Source organism: Manis pentadactyla, chromosome 12 (assembly GCF_030020395.1).
Source record: "Manis pentadactyla isolate mManPen7 chromosome 12, mManPen7.hap1, whole genome shotgun sequence".
NCBI lineage: Eukaryota > Metazoa > Chordata > Mammalia > Pholidota > Manidae > Manis > Manis pentadactyla.
Genome location: NC_080030.1, coordinates 109338027 through 109349657, shown reverse-complemented (window position 1 = coordinate 109349657; position 11631 = coordinate 109338027). Strand labels below are relative to the sequence as shown.

The 11631-nt window shown below is 44.5% G+C and overlaps 1 long non-coding RNA gene across 1 annotated transcript; it reads right to left on the bottom strand.

The window, feature by feature from the left end:
• Positions 1 to 314: 314 nt before the first annotated feature.
• LOC130679902 (uncharacterized) lies at positions 315 to 4773 on the bottom strand. The gene is made up of 2 exons (XR_008992903.1): positions 4043 to 4773; positions 315 to 2728 (listed from the first exon to the last, which is right to left on the bottom strand). It is a non-coding gene; the product is annotated as an uncharacterized LOC130679902 (long non-coding RNA).
• Between the last annotated feature and the right edge of the window lie 6858 nt (positions 4774 to 11631).

Sequence of the window (11631 nt, the reverse complement as noted above, 5' to 3'; positions counted from 1 at the left end):
CTTTAAATTTTTATAAAGAAGCTAGAACAGAGGTTGAGGGACTGAAGTTGAAAGAGATTGTAGGTGGTTGCATCAGAAATAAAACTTGTAGAATTCAGTTATTTTTGCTGCTGACAAAGGGCTAAAATGGGGATTTATTGAAATTTTTGCTTGAAGGCCAAAAATGTAAATGTCACTGGTGTTTTACTTTTTCAGCATGAATTATTTCTGACAAGCATGATAATGAATAAAAACATAAAGAATTATTTTCTAGTATTATCTAATGAGAATATAATAGAAGTTTTGTGTTAAACATAAGATAAAGATAGAGAATATATTTTTATAATATATATTTTTATAATAATTTGATATCATAATTGATATTTTCATGAGTCAATTTTTAAAAAGTTATTTCATTATGGTATATGAACTATCTCTCAATTAAAAAGAATTCTAACATTCCATCACTTATCAAAGTATACTTCACTTCCAGGAATCTTAACTCCACTTAAGTACTTTTTAATATAATTTCAGATGTACAGAAAAGTTGCAAGAATGGTACACGGAATCCCAGATGGTCTTCACATTATAACATTGTATATGTCTATGTTTCTATTTATATACACACTCAATTTTTTCGGAGCCATTTAAGAGTAAGTTACAGGCATGAAGCCCTTTTAACCTTAATTCTTAGGTGGAAAAAAACGTACTGCACCCAAGAGCACCAGAGTGACCCAGTATCGGTCTTTTCAGCAACACCCACTCAGGCAGATAATGATCGTGGCTGATAGCATCATTTTGGAATTATAGCATCTTCTCAGTTGAACAACGGAAGATAAAAATCTAGCTGTAAGAACAATTAATATAGTCTTTTCACTCAATAGATATTTACTGAAGAGTACATTGCTGCCCTTGTGGATGGAAGAATATAACTTATAAAACTTGTCCATATTTTGCTCATTGGAGAGTTGCCAGTCTCAACAAAGATTTCTCTTTCTCCCATTGGCCCTATTTCCCCCTTACACACCGAAAATTTCCTTTCAGAGTGAAAAGAGGATTTAAAGCAAAATTGCATTTGCTTATAGGTATAGTGCTCCCCGAAGTGACACTGGCCTCTCGCCAAATGAACAGAACATGACTTCCTATTCCAGTCTGATACTGTGAGGTATGCCAGCCTTCTGATGCCAATGTGCCTTTGGTTAATTGAAGTCTGAAGAAAAGTACTTTATGAAACACGAGTAAAAGGCACTGAAATTTTTGTTGTGCTGAATAGTTAAGAGTATACCAGTAAAAAAACCCAACTTTTACCAAGTGTCCCTGGTACATGAAACTCTTACATATTCGTGAATGTGGAAATAAAGACTTGATGATGCAATTTGATTAAACTGCACTGTGATTTATGAAGCTGTGATTTTCCCGCAAACATGTTATTTTCATGCTTTGAGTGATGCACGGCAAGAGAATCCAACATAAGGCAAAAAATTTCCAGAATTTTTTGAAAAGCATGTGACTAAGTAGTTTTTTTGTATATTTTGTGTCACTTCATTCTTTGTTTAAAATGGCATCTTCACTATGAGCAGTGAACATCACGAAGTATTTTAACTGGGTCTTCTCATGCTCTGCCTTTAGTTGTGTTTATTTTCTCAGGTGTTAACTGACACACCTGGGTTGTTTTTATTTACTTATTTTTAGGGGGAGCTTGCTTCAGTGACACAGAACCCCAATATGATTTGTCACATGATTTTCTCTGTGGAAGGACTGGTAGGTTGGGGTTCACAAGTGGGCATTACCAGGGGCTTCTCTAAGCCCCTGATAACTTCAGGTGCACGTTAGGAAGAAGAGAAGAACTTCACTTGCTTTATGCCAAATTAACAGCATCTATTTATCTTTCATGAACTGTCTGTTCCATGAAACGCTGCACAGAGCCTGAGAAGCAGTCTGAGTGCAGGACCACGTGCTTCTCACCGTCATGTCTCTCTACCAGCAGGGGTGCAGGGATGCAGGGACGGGCATCAGGAGTTTCTGGGGCACTTAACTCCACTCATCAGCTAACACCCGGGCACAGACGCTTTCTGCTGGGTTGGTCATGAGATAGAGGCTTAATAAATGTCCAAAACTGACAGTTATAATACACCTGAGTGTAAGTACCTTTGTCATTAAGGAAATGGATGAAGGAAATGCTTAATGGCCTCTAAGCAAGCAAGTTCTTCTATCAGAGCTGGGCTGCCTCATTTACAGCATGAGGAGGCTGGCCTGGGTGACCCTAAGGTCCCTTCTGCACAGCAGGCTTCATGCTCTTTGGGAACAAAACCGGCTCGTGGCTGAAGCAGGGAACCAGCAAACACCAGGTACTCTGAGTATGAGGACAAGGATGGCGTAGGAATGACGGGCGGTCACCGTCCAGTAATGCGACCAGCGGGCTGTGGCACCGCACCGGACATGCCTGTTCACCCGATGTCACCCACGGTTCTAGCATTTTGCCAGGATCTGCCATCAGGAAGGTCCGCTGTGTCCTAGAGACGGACCCCAGCAGTGCTGGCAAAGTTTGCTCCCGTCTCAGGGTCCAGCTCTGACCCGCCTCCATCCTGCAAGTCGTGCGGGGGGTACTTACACGTGCGGCCTCTCCGCACAACCTGAGCCCTGGCCGGGCAGCGGTCACACCCTGACGCCCTGACGTGTCTGTGTCCCATTCATCCTACTCGGCATGCACTCTGCCGACAGCAGGCGGGACTGTCATCTGAATGTCTGTCTAAAAAGTAAGAATGAAACTGAGTTTTTAAGTACACTGCATATTAAAGAATCCACTGTTCATACAGTATCTACCATCTGAAGTGCTTGCCTCTCCTTACGCTCATTAAGCACAGATTCCTTCTCGGGGGCCATGCTTCTCCCTGAAGCACTTGGTTGTTACAGGCCTTGATGGGGGCTGCTTATTTTTTCTATCACTCAGGTGACTTAGCATATCGGGTCTATATCCCATTAGATTTTTATTCTATCCCAGAGAAGGTATTCAGTGTCGCCTTGTGTCCGGTAAGCGTGGGGCCTTCACAAGATGTGCTAAATAAATATTGATGATCATCATGAACAATCATAAGCGATTTGCTGTTAGGGGTCCAGATAATTGCTTGTAGCAAACCCCAAAATGCTTCAACTACATGTTTTCCAGGAGGAAAGTCCTCTGGGAGTGGCTCTTGGCTCCTGCCCCTTGGCACAGGCCTCCCGCCCAGACCCTTGCAACCCGTCTCAGCTCCTGCCCAGGCAGACCCTTCCTGAAGACAAGTTACTAGTCTTAATTTTTTTGGAAGCTGGGGGATTTGGAGGAGGGTCAAATGTTAAAAGAGAGGAAAAAAAAAGTTTTTCAAGAGTTAATTTTGAACATATTGTACAAAGGGTAGCAAAAGAATAGACACATTTAGGACATTAAAATCTAATGGGATAACCTGGATGCCCACAATGCATATATGTAAGGATGTGCAACAGAAACACAAGTGCCAAACATCACACATAAACAATCGTATGTCTATGCTTAGAGCCAGAACTAGTCAAAGGAGCCCTGTGGAAGGAGGCAGGCCTGGGTACGAGGACTGCGGGTGGTGCCAAGTGAAGCTTTGGGACTAGTGCAGACGGCCTCTGTGTGGCACACTGGGCCGCCTGGGCTACTAAAGTGGAGCTGACAGTCAGCAGATTAAGAAACTGCCTGAGTAAGGGGTAAAAGGTCAGCTGAAGGGGCCTTAAGGTTCACGTAAACAATGTAGTTTCTGTGAGGAGCTGACTTTAGAGGCTTCATAAACCTTTAAGCATTTATAAAAAAAGGTCTTAGGATGTATTTCAAACAGTGTTTGAGGAAGATGAATTGTGTTATAAAATAGACATTTATTAAACAGTATATGCCAAATGCATATACATAAGCACTTTTCATGTCACCCCATTTTATTTTAAAACAACCCTATGAAGGGGACACTGTTATCTCCACTCTGCAGGCAAGCAAACCGAGGCAAAAATCTGCTCAAGTAGCATATTTCTTCAAGGTCTCTCTGCTTTTGAATAGATCTAGAATACGAACCTGGGCAGTCTGCTTCTGAGCCCGGCGCTCCGACCCATGTGACACGACCTCTGTGTGGAGCTATTGATCTGCACGAGGAGCAGCTAGGAGATTCCTTAGGAGGTGTAACAGTCTGAGGCAAACAGCGATAGATCCCGAGTTTGGGCCGTGATCACAGAAAAAGCAAGGAAGAGATGAATTTGAGAATTCCCACAGGAGAATCAATCAAACTTGCGAGATAGATTTGAAAATGGAGAGAGAGTAGGGAGATAAGGCTGATGCTTGTGTTTATGATTTCATTCCCTAAATATTTGTTGAGCATGTACTCTGTACCGGAGCCGGTGTTTACATGCTAGAGAAGAGACAGAACCGGACAGGCCAAGTTCTTACAAATCAGCATCAGGGCTGTGTTATTATTAAGGAACTGGTTACACATGCACAGACTGTCCGGAGGAAGAACGCCTGGGAATGCTGGCTATTGGGGGGACACCAGAGGGGAGCAGGGGCACACAGATGGGGAATACATCAATGTGCCATGTTTAAAAGTCACAACTGTTTTTTAAACATTGAGGCAATGAGACTGTGTGCTGTGGACTAAGGTGTACGTGTTCGTGTGTCTCTGTGTGTCTGTTTTCCTGTATATACACAGATGTTCTGGCGTTTCACACAGAAACTGGGAAAACGGGAGGCCTCTGGGAAGCAGAGGTGGGAGGGGGTGCACAGAGGTAGGAGAGTGACTTTCCACTCTACAACCTTTTGTATCATTTGCATTTTTATGAATTTGGAATATTTTATGCACAAGTGTTAATTTAAAAATTGAGTTTTGAAAATAGGAAGTAGAAACCTAGGAATAGAGATTTTAAATAGAAAAATCACACAAATTTTTAATGTTTTATGCACTAGTGTGCTTTCTCCAAGTTGTAACTTTCACCAAATTTAACATTCAAAGAAAGTTCCACGCATGCAGTGTAGGAAAACCAACAAAAACTTAGTTGTTTGTGAAAAGAAGGGAACTGAACTATTTCGGCGTTTGGCTAATGTGGGAAAAACTCCTCAGGTATCAAAGTTCTCTCAATAAGGTTTCAAAAAATGCCGTAGCAGTTTCACTTCATACAATAGACATACTGTTGAAAAAGGTTCAGCTGGTGGCCAACCTCCACCCATAGGCTTCAGGGCTTTTGTAGAACTAACCCTGACAGGACAGCTTGGACTGGACTTTAAATCTGAATTGATCCACTCAGTTCCAAACAGAATTTGGACCATGGAACCCCTTACTCACAGAAATGAGATGGCCAACTTGGTGAAACCATGACTTAAAAATTTACTTTTGTTGCAGGTATTTTAGTTTTAGGGTTTTAAAACAGCTTCATTGAGGTATAACCCAATACCATCTAAACAGTGTTCAGCTTGGCGAATTTTGGTGTGTATACAGCCATCACCATAATCAAGGCAATGAGCACACCCATTACCTCCAAAAATTCACCCCAGCTCATTTGTAGTCCCTCCCTTCTGCCCTCCACTCGCCCCTCCCTAGGAAACTATTGATCTGCTATCACTATCGTTTGCATTTTCTACCATTTGGTACACATGGAATCAAGAGTATATACTTTTTTGTCTTCTTACACCCAGCAATTTAGATTCATCTATGTTCTATGTACCAAGAATTTTCATTAACATTTTTGATAATAGGTCCACATGCCATTTTAAGAAATACTGCAGAGATCTTCAATACACCTAACTCAAGTTTCCCCCAGTGGTAACACCTTGTGATAACTACAGTATATCACACCTGGGAAGCGGGCACTGACATCATCCATCCATCTCAGTCTCTTGTTGTGCATATGTAGTCCTGTGCAATTTATCCCTGTAGGTTCACGCAACTACCACCACCTTCAGAACCCAGAGAAGTTCTTATCACTGCAAGGTTCTCAGGCTGCCCTGCTGAAACCTCACCAACTTCCCAACCACACCCTCCTATTAGTTTGCTCCTCTTTATGGCAGAGTAGTATTCCACTTCACAAACATGCCTCAGTTTGTTCATTTACCTATTGATGGACCTTCGGGCTCTTTCCAGATTTGACTCCAAGTCAATTACAAATAAGGCTGCAGGTCTTTGTGTGGACATATGCTTTCACTTCTCTTGTGTAAATACGTAAGAATGGAACAGCCAACTCCTCAAACAGGTGTGTTCTTCTGCCTTGTGAAGTAGCTGTGCCCGTTAGCAGTGAATGGCAGCACCACCAGCCGCTGCGCATTCTCCCCAACGCTAGAACCTTTTTTTAAAAAAAAAAGCTGAGATATAATTCCTACATATACAATTCATCCATTTAAAGTATATGCAGAGAATCCATTATCACTATCAACTTTAGAGCAGATATCTCCATCACCCCCTGAAGAAAGCCCTGCATCCATTAGTGATCACCCATCATTCTCCCCAGCCCTCAGCCCCAGTCCTGTACAGCCACAAATCTTTGTCCCTATGGGTTTGCCTATTGTGGACATTTTACATAAATGGAAGCACCCAGTGTGGACTTCTGGGTCTGTCATCTTATACACTGCACATTGCTTTCAAGGTTCGTGTTGTAGCATTTACCAGTACTTCATTCCTGTTTATGGCTGAGCAATATTCCATTCTATGGATATGCCACATACCCATTTACCAGTCAACAGTCACATGGGTTGATTCCATACTCTAACCTTTTAAATTGAAGCCATTCTTACAAGCACACAGTGATCTCATTGTGGCTTTAGTTTGCATGTTCCTAATGATCAATAATGCTGTCTGAAGAAGACTACTTCACCTAGGTTGTTGCAAGACATTTTTTACTGGGTAAAGAATTTTAGGTTGAGAGGTTTTTCTTCCTTTCCTCTAAAAACACTGTCCCACTGTCTTCTATGATTAGATCCCTTTGGGTCTTGCTTTACAGGAGAAAGGAAGCATTTGGTGTAGGCTCACTTCACCTCACTAACAAGGCAAAAAGCTTGGGGACTACTTGGTGACCTGCGGTGAATTACAAAGTTTTTCGTTGTTTCAGGTGAGAGGGTAAATCTTTTCTGTTACTCCCTCTTGGCCAGAAACAATTTACAACTTTTAGAGAAGAGAGACGCTCATACCGCACTTCAGTTACGGTACATTCAGGTAAAGCGGCAGAGATGGTACCCTAGGGAACGATTTTATTAATGCTCGAAAATGAACCTCCACTCCCCCAGCGCACCCAGGAGTGAGACAAGATCGGCAATAAAAGATGGGAGGCGATTCTGGGGGCGGCGGGGCCGCTTCCCCGCCAGCAGCACTTCAGGCTCCTTCCCATCCTCGGCTCCTTCCACAAACGCGCCCGGCGTCCATCTTCTTGTCTCAAAGCCCATGTTATTTTCTAAGTGACAACAATTCTATCGTTGATGAAAATCGGGTTCCTTCTGGAGGTCTTGCTTTGACCTCTAATGTTAAAATGCCTACTAGGATTTGGGTATATACTTCTAGATACTTGATGCATTGTTCAGCTCTTTCTACGTAATTACCCCCAATTTTAGCAGTTTAAAATAAAGCTTTTTCTTGTAAAATTATGTAAGTCTGAAATGTGGGAGCAGCTTACCGGGATCTGGGTCAGGGGGCCATCTTGGGAGCCGGCCTCCACACTTGGGAAGCAAACGAAACATAAACCTCTGCCCTCAAGGTTCACATTCTAGTAGCAGCTGGACGATAAACAAACATGATAAATTACTTCGTATCTAACAGGAAAAAAATTAAAAGATTAAGGAGCATTAGGACTGCTTTGGGGTCAGGCTGCAATCTAAAATAGGGTGTCCAGGGTGGGTTTTAAGGAATTTAAACAAAGACTCTGTCGTCGAGCGAGCTGCTGTTAGCCGCAGAGCATTCCAGGGCAGTTGGCTGAGGTCCCCAGGCAGGGTCACGCGGGGTGTGTTCAGCAACAGCGGGGCGCCCGTGCTCCTGCAGAGGGGTGGGCAGGGGAGAGCAGACGAGGTGGAGGGAAGAGGCACAGGCCGACCGCGTCAGGTACTGTGGGCCATTATAGGGACTTTGACTTGAAATCGGCTGAGGTGGAGAATTCTAGGATTCTGAGCAAAGGGTTTCATACTTTGCACTTCCTCTGTCTTACGCTTCTGTTCAGCCAGTATCTGTCCCCTAACCCCAGTGGGAGCCACATGTGAAAATGTCGCCTCAAGTCAGGTACCAGTAGGGACAGCTGTCCGGCAGCCCCAGGGCAGCCAAAGGGGGAGGTTGTGAAAGAGACAAAATAGAGCAGAACCTTCAGACTACACCACAGAGCTAAAGGCAATTTAGAAATACCATTAAGATAATTCACATATTTAAAAAAATTTAGTGGTGATTTGACAAGCTTTTTCCAAGACTCTCAAATTCTCAATACTTAAAATACTGTCTTCAGTCCCAGCCCGGCCTTTTGAACGGAAACAGACTTCCTCCCGTTGACTGATAACTCCACAGCTTTTTGTACTATGACCACAAGCAGTGTCATCACGGATGTGGCGCCATCCAGAGACAGTGGAGTTTTTAAAGAATCAAGTGTTCAGACCCGATCATCTGAGAGCTTGACCCAATTTCCTCCCCGGCTCTATACAGATGAGGAACTTACCGGCAGCTGCCAGGGGCACGAAAGGTCGGCCCGGGAAGCAGCTGCTCCGACCCGGGCCTGCCCTGTCCTGGCACAGCCTTGGCCCTCCTGCCTGTGGCGAGGGGAGGGGTGGCCTGCTTTACCCAAGAGCCTTTTCTTCTAGGGAGTCTTGTCACACTGACACCCACTTCACGTGGAGTTCAACAATAAATGTCTAATTAAAACTTGTAAGAAGTACCTGAGTTACAGAGACTCCAAGAACGAACTAGTGGTCACCAAAGGGGAGGAGTGGGGAGGGAGGGAGAAGGGGACTGAGGGGTGTTATGTTCAGTACACGTGGCGTGGGGGGTCACGGGGAAGGCACAGAGTGGATCTGTGGCATCCTGCTGCACTGATGGACAGTGACTGCACTGGGGTGTGGGTGGGGACTTGATAATATGGGTAAATGTAGGAACCACTTTGTTTCTTCATGTGAAACCTTCGTAAGACTGTATATCAAACATACCTTAATTTAAAAAAAAGTACCTGAGTTATTTTGGCTTAGCCAAGTTCACGCCCTCAGAACAGGAGTCCCAGCACTCAAATGCTTTCTGAACCTAAACGAGTGACCCGCATGAAGGGCAGCACCCGTGCCGCCTGAACGCTCACCAGGGCGGCACCACCACCACACGCCGTCAACGATCCTCAGGTCTCCTCTGTCCCCACCAGGCCATGGTTTCTACGTCCTAAGTTCACGAAGTTCCAGGTCAGTGTCTGCTGACTGTCAGGCCCAAACTCACCAGTTCACAAGCAGGTACAGAAAACCCAGGCCAGGTTTTCCAGCTGTGAATTACTTGGTAATTATGTCACCTAAATTAAAAAACAGGCTGTTTATCTTCTCAACAATTCATTTTCATAGTAATTGACTTACTGCAGTTTACAGTCATCAGTCTGTGACAGATTGAAAATAAAAATTGGTACTTCATGTAAAAAGTTTGAAAAACACTTCTAGTTCTGCCCCAGCTGCCACGGAAAACCGCTGGGAGTTTTCCGTGTACACGTGGTCTCTGTGAGCACCGCTGGCCGTGCCTGAACCTCCGGCCCCACTGCGGCCACGTACCGGGAGGAAGGTCCCAGTAGGTGGAAGGGTGCGGTGAGGTCAGACTTAAGCTCCATGCCCTCTGCCACCATAGGAACCACGTCCCCTACTCCCTATGCTCAGCATCCCCCACCTAAATGGAGACTGGAGCAGGCAAACACTGTCATCTTTGCAAGGTGCTATGTCCTCTGCTGCTTTCGTGGGCCCCACAGCTGCAGCTCCAGGAGGGCCTCTGCCTTTAAACCTTCCCAGCCTCCCCAGCGGGCGGACTCCTGCTCTGAGGCAGACCTCCTCTACCCTCTCAGTCTGTCATCCCCTACTAGAGATGCTGGCAGCTGTGATTATGCCTTGTTCATTTTTATCTTCTCCCCACCTAGCACTCTAAGCTGCATTTAATTCACAAATGTTTCTACATGACTTTGTGTATGGCTTTATGTATGTACACATGCATTCTGAAGTTTCAAGTTAAAAACGCATTGCCAGATTCTCCTCCCTTGGACCTATTTTCCAGGATATCATTTAAATCGGTATTTCATGATGCCACACCAAAATTAGACTTTATTATTGCTCCTTTTTTTGCAGGCTTTGATTCCCTGCAAAACAGCCAGGTTGGCTGGGAAAATTTGTAGAGCAGGAGATGCTGTGCCCATGCTTGGAGCACCAGGGTCCCAGATACCATCAGGCTGATGAAGGGGCTTTTGTAACTTCCAGAGCTCACCTCAACCCCCCCTACTATTAAAATACTAAAGCTAAACCCAAAAGAAGCGGATGCGCTATCAGAGATAAGGGCTCACTTCTTCACCTGCACGGCAGGCAAGGGAGAGAACTGGATCCCCAGGTTTTAGACAGGTGTAGAGGGAGACCTCCTTAGGGAGAGCTGAGCAACTGCATAGGAAAAAATTGAGCCCAAGTTTGAAGCCAGTCTCTTATCACTTCTACTTCTGCAACCTCGGCAGTCACTTCAACAAGACATTTCTGCCCCCAGCGTCTGGGAACCCGCGTTAGCTAAGGTTCATTACTTGAGTCCCTCAGGACAGGAACAGTTCCCTAACTGTCTACAAGACAAACCGGGGTATCTGACCAGAACACCCATGAGAAAAATAGAGGCAACTATAAACACACTAAGGGCATCCATATAAAACCAACGGGCCATTTCCTTCCTTCTTGGGGCAACGAATATGCCCTTAATAGAGGGTGAGGATAATGGCCAACCAAAGCCCCGGGGGAACAAAACCCAAAACCCAAGGGTGCAGCCACTCTGATGCCCACGCCCGGCCTGAGCCAAACGCCACCCACTGGGGGTCCCCAAAATCCCACGTGGACTCAGAGTCCTGACCAGTGCAATTGGGAAGAAAAATATAAAAACAGGGAGCTTAACAAGTTCTCATGATACAAGAAACTTTAATTGTTCATCTATAAATTTGCAATTGGAAAAAATGAATTCCATTTACATCAGCATTGAGAAACCAAAAATACTCATCAAAATCATACCAAACACTGCTGAGAAAAATTAAAAATGACAAATGGATTCAACCCAATCCTAATAAATCATAACCCCACCAGGCTTAAAAATAGAAATTTACACAACAGGCTTATTTAATATTTACACAGAAATACAAGGAAATGGAAGTCAGAGCGGCGAACAGGTCTCCATTACACGGCCAGCTGGGTCTGAAGGGCGCCGCTACCCAGCGGGGAGTCCACAGGGCGCACAGACCCAAGTCCATGAGAACCCCCCACACCCCCCACCTCTGTACCACGCATAAGAACGAGATGAAAGGACGCAGAACCCCAAAAAGACTTTTATAGGAAAACGATGCAGTCACAACAGGGGGCTGGCAGATTTATTGAGACAGCTACTTAAAAAGCTAACAAACAAGACTTGAAAAAGAAAGGACTTCTTGTCAAAACACCGTTAGAAAAATGAAGAGGCAGGACAG